The sequence below is a fragment of the Aegilops tauschii genome, chromosome 4, assembly GCF_002575655.3.
Source record: "Aegilops tauschii subsp. strangulata cultivar AL8/78 chromosome 4, Aet v6.0, whole genome shotgun sequence".
NCBI classification, from domain to species: domain Eukaryota; kingdom Viridiplantae; phylum Streptophyta; class Magnoliopsida; order Poales; family Poaceae; genus Aegilops; species Aegilops tauschii.
This window is the reverse complement of record NC_053038.3, coordinates 195192828-195198424: the sequence shown is the minus strand read 5'-3', so window position 1 is coordinate 195198424 and position 5597 is coordinate 195192828. Positions and strand designations below refer to the sequence as shown.

Here is a 5597-nt window from a genome sequence, read left to right as displayed (position 1 = left end):
TGGCTATCATTATCTGGACAATGGATATAATTTTATATACAATGGAAGGAATAGTCCCGAGTCACTGCAGGCTTACGACCCGGCACTTGGGGGCTACATTATTCAAATTGAGATTACATCAAATACGAAAGTACCATGTCACTGCCAGCATGCACCATGGCACTTGGGGGCTAATGCAAGATTATTTTTTATTGGCCTTATTGAAGACCCGACTCATCACATCGTAATGAGCCAGCCCTTGGGGGCTACCAACTGCTCCTATTAAAAATTCAAGGTACACAAGTTAAATCCATTATATTGAAGGGTTCACTACTCAGTTGGTAGAGTACAAAGCTTTTAACCTTATGGACGTGGGTTCGAGCCCCATGGTGGGGGTTACATCATATGATGTTCTTTTCAAAGAAGTATACATAAAGTCTCAGTTCAGTATTATCTTACTGAGCCGGCCCTTGGGGGCTACACGTTGCTGTTCAAGTCTTCATGATCAAATCTACAAAGTCCCTCATTATTACATAATGACCCAACCCTTGGGGGATATACTGGTTGAAGTTTTTGTGAGCATAAGGCAATTACAAGTCCCAGGTTGCTGCAAGCATGACAACACGGCACTTGGGGGCTACATATGTGGAATATTCAGTTTTGACTAGTGACTGAGATGAGAAACTTGGATTTCTTCAAGGTTGTAACATTTATATTGAAGCAAGTATTAAGCGGTTATTACGCTCCCTTCTTAAGACTTGGGGGCTACAAGTGATATGCATATAAGGGAGGTATATTTTCAAGCTTGATGATTAACAACAATTATGACCTGGTGTCATTAATATTTACAAGCCAGCAATTTTGGATAAACCGGCAAGTTTTACATCTTCAAGCCGGCTGAAGATTAGATGAGTATTTGAAAGACCAATATTTTTGTTAAGCATTGGGAGCTGAGTCAAATGAATTATTCTTCACAATATTTCTGTGAGAAACCAACGTCAGCAAATTGAGTATGTAGCTGGCCTATTGACCCGGATTTTCTAGAAGAAGGAAATGACAAGGAATTAAGGATGATCAACTGCCGGCTTACAAGAATTTTTTAACCCGGAGCACAATCTGTCAAATTTGTTTCTTGTGTTATGTTTACATGATTAGTTTAACATGGATAAATCCAAATTAAACTGGGGGCTAATGTCGGGGATATACCCCGCGGTATGACCCGCCCGGAGATATGACCCGGCCGAGACTTGGTGTTTCATTGGTAACCCGACAAATTATAAGCCGGCAGATTGTAAGCCAGATTGTAAGGCGACAGATGGTAAGTCAGATGGTAAGCCGGCAGACGTTAAGCCAGATGTTAAGCCGGCAGATGATAAGCCAGATGGTAAGTCATATGGTAAGCCGGCAAACATTAAGCCAGATGTTAAGCCGGCAGACATTAAGCCAGATGGTAAGTCGGCAGCGTTAAGCCAGATGTTAAGCCGACATATGTTAAGCCAGATGGTAAGTCATATGGTATGCCGACAGACGTTAAGCCAGATGTTAAGCCGGCAGATGTTAAGCTAGATGGTAAGTCAGATGGTAAGTCGGCAGACGTTAAGCCAGATGTTAAGCCGACAGATGTTAAGCCAGACAGTCAGATTGTAACAGAGTCGCTTGGCGTTAATAAGCCCGAGACGTTAAGAAGCCCATGGTAAGACGTCAAAATAGGTTAAGTCCTAATCCGAGTTTGTCTCTACATGTAACCCGCCCCTACAACTTATATAAGGAGGGGCGGGGCACCCCAAGAGGGACAAGTAAGAAGCGAAATAATCGTTAAGGCTAGACACAACTAGGAGAGCTGGTTTATGGCGACTCCCTCATGAGCATAATGAGACATAGCCACAAACAGCATGTAGGGTTGTTACCGGATGATGTTTCCCGGGGTCCGAAGCTATCTAAAACCTTGTCTTGTGTTGCGTCTCTCGATTCCGATCAATCCCTCTCAAGCTACCACATAGATGCGTTGGCCTCACGACTAAGTCCTCACACTAGGACATCTGCCGTGAAAAATCCACGACATCTACCTTGGTAGGGTCCACTGGAATCCCTTCACCTGACACAACTTGTCCAAGAAATCGCACTTCCTTCAGCCAAAACTCACACTTGCTGAACTTGGCATAAAGTTGATGTTCTCTGAGCTTCTTTAGAACTAAGCGCAGATGTTCGGCATGTTCCTCCTCATTCTTGGAGTAAACCAATATATCATCAATGAATACCACAACAGACCTATCCAAGAACTCCGTGAACTAGATAATACCCCGCGCGTTGCTGCGGCATTCATAGTGCAAGCAATTTGGATTCAATATTAATGAATATAATCAAATACAATATCAAGAATAGATGTACATGTATGTATACATTATTAGCTAATCATATAAGTTCACTATTAGAAGAAAAGTGAATAGAGGCAGAAATGTTTGTATTTAATAAAAAAAAGCACAAGCTGATAAGTTTGGTTATGTTAGGTTTAATACTAAGACAATATATGGAAATGTAATCAATGTGTCTGACTTGAGATGATTATCTGAGCACAACAAAAAAGAGAAATACATGAGAGTACATATATATAAGCTGACGGACATAATTCCATGTTTAGATATATCCAGCAATCAGGTGTCTTCCCTCTGCATACTTCGTTGAAATACTCAGATAATCATGTGAAAGAAAATTGCCACCTCAACTCTAAATTAGGTCTGCAGGAACAAAAATATCCATCAAGTCTAAATGGGATCTGTAAGAATTTCATGAATTACATGTGTTGACCCAATGTAGTTAAGATTCAGAATGGCAGGTGAAGTTCAGTTTTTTTTGGTGGGGGTTCTGATCTAGACTAACCTGATACATGAGAGCATTCCAGATTCGTCTCATCTAGCTTCATGTGCTAACAGCAGGCTATGAGGTTGGGACCTGCCAGCATGTTGACTTCCATATGGTGGAACTTACAAATAAAAAACTAAACTCATGTTGGAGATAGGTGTAAGTGTCATAGAGAAGCTGGAAAAGACGAAAGGGATGGCTCACCGATGGCTGTTGAGATTAAGAACGGAGCACAGGCGAGTCCACCCAGGTATAGCCTCCGTTGATTAATGTTGAGAGCAGCTCGCCTCCTTTAGTTTCTCTTGCCTGCAGGATACAAAAAGGCAGAACGAAGACCACCGCTCCTATCATTACCGTACTCTGAAGTTTTTCGTCCTTATATGCAAACCCATCGCCGATACAAAAATGTGCCCTGGATGGCTTCCCTTCCCAGTTGCAGGAACTATGCTTGGAAAAAAGGCTACCATTGTTGCAGTAATCCGCTACGACAGCACACCGTTGAACGCTCACCAGAGGAGGTGGATGCAGAGCTCCTCCAAACATCGCTGTTAACAGAGACTTGTTCGGTCTTTCTAGGCCAAGCCAGGTCCGGACACCAATCTCCCCAAGCGACCAGTCCAGTTCTGATGGAACCGGCCAACCTCACAAGCAGCGCCGGAGCTAATTTGGCCGGAACAGAGGCAGAGATGGACGGGACGATCAAGCACTGCAGCCGCCGGCTCGACGATGTAGGGCACCACACCAGCAACACGGACGTAACCTGATAGAATATCGAAGAGCCGCGGAGGCCACCCGGACCGGCGATCATGCCGTAGAAGATCGGCACCCATCTGTTGTCGCGCCGGTCGCCGCTGTAGGCAGAGGAAAAGATTGGTATTTGAGGGACTGAGGGGTCGTTGTTTAATGAGCCCGTGATTTATGGCCGGAAAGGGGCGAAGGTGAACAGAGGGTCGTGTCTTTGTTTCGTTCTAGAGGAGTTAGGGCCTACTCGGGAATAGATGGCATGTACTGCTTGTGTTGGGAGTCAATCGTGAGGTGCAGTTGCAAAACTACTTGGGCTTCCGATTAATTCGTGCACACGTGCGATGGAAGGGTGTGGGATGGTAGCGGTCCTTGGTCCGTTTTGTACGCTGGTAACGGCAGGGCGACATGGCATGATGCATGTTAAGAATTAGACTTATGTGAATGCTGACGTGGCATGAAGCTGATGTGGATAATGCGTATGTTGAGAGAATTGGTTGTAGTGGGGAGCAACTTCTTAAGAATGTAAGATACCTTGTTCATCATGCTCATAAAATAGGCAGGGGCATTAGTCAAACAAAAGGACATGACTGTATACTCATAACACTACTGGAATCAGAGAATTTGTCATTTGTCAGTTCTTTGTCGTCCGCTAGCTGACATCAAAGAAGGTCTTTGTCGTCAGCTTACAAAAAACAGACGGCAAAGAACTGGCTGAAGGCAAAGATGTAATTTGTCATCAGCCAGTTCTTTGCCGTCAGCTAGAGGACGGCAAAGAGGTTGGGTGGGGTCCATATTAGGGCAACGCTGTAACGGCCCACCCCCAAACTCTTTGCCGTCCGCTAGCGGATGGCAAAGAGTCTTTGCCGCCAGCTAGCAGACGGCAAAGAGTTTGGGCCCATCCAAACTAATGGTACCCCTCCCTCTCTCTCCCCGACCCTACCCCTCTCTCTCCGCCCGCGCCCGCACTGATGCCGCTCCACCACCCCATCGCCGCACCACCCCGCCGCCCTGTCGCGCCCCGCACCACCCCGTCGCCCGGCACCCCCGGGCCCTGTCGCGGTCGCCGCCTCCTCCATCGGCCTCCACCTCCCCCACTCCGGTGAGCCCCCTCCCCCTCTCTTTTTTTCATTATTTTTCTCTGTTAGTTTAGTTAGATTTAGTTTAGTTTTAGGTTTAGATTTAGTTTACTTTAGGTTTAGTTTTTTCTGTTATTTTAGGTTTAGGTTTAGATTTAGTTTAGTAGGTTTAGTTTAGGTTAAGAAGAAAGAAGAAATATGAAAAAATAAGAAGAAGAAGAGGAAGAAGAGGAATAAGAATAGGAAGATGATGATGATGAAAAAGAAGGAAGAAGAAGATGAAAAAAAAAAAGTAGAAGAAGAAGATCCAAAAGAAGGAAGAAGAAGATGGAAAAAAGAAGTGGAAAAAGAAAGAAAAGAAGGAAAAGAAGGTCGAGGGTCGAGGATCTACGAGGGGTCGAGGGTCGGGAACGAGGGTCGAGGATCTCCGAGGGGTCCAGGGTCGAGGATTGCCGAGGGGTCGATTTTTTTTCATAGTTTGAAGTGTCGATGCTTTATGTGATGTGATGTCCTAAATTTTCTTGACTCGATTGGTAAAATTTGCAGGCTTTGTGCTATTTCATCTCCTTGGAGTCATCATTGGTAGAAGTTTTTGGTTTGTGATCCTGCCGTTGTTCGACTACTTCCTCTACAGCCGAGGGTGAGCTATGAATCCACCTTCACCTCCTAAGCCATTTTAAGCATGTTAGTACATTTCATTTTCATGCTAAGTTGCGTAACTTGGCGTCTCCCGTCCGAAAGTGTTGCATCGATAAATATGCATTCAGTTTTATATTTATCACCGTAACTCATTCGGATTGTCCAGCGATTTCCACGGACAGCCCGAGTATGTGTAGATTGGGTACGTTTTCCATGCTCTACCCCATTCCGAGACAAAATTTCAGCAGTGCCTCCCTGTTGTTCTCCGGATGCACATTCTCTTCGCTTTTTGCCGAGACG

General features: G+C 44.8%; 1 long non-coding RNA gene across 1 annotated transcript; it reads right to left on the bottom strand.

Annotated features, from left to right (window-relative positions):
* Positions 1–2423: 2423 nt before the first annotated feature.
* Positions 2424–4038, bottom strand: LOC109771985 (uncharacterized). Its single transcript, XR_005753233.2, has 2 exons — positions 2857–4038; positions 2424–2714 (listed from the first exon to the last, which is right to left on the bottom strand). It is a non-coding gene; the product is annotated as an uncharacterized lncRNA (long non-coding RNA).
* Between the last annotated feature and the right edge of the window lie 1559 nt (positions 4039–5597).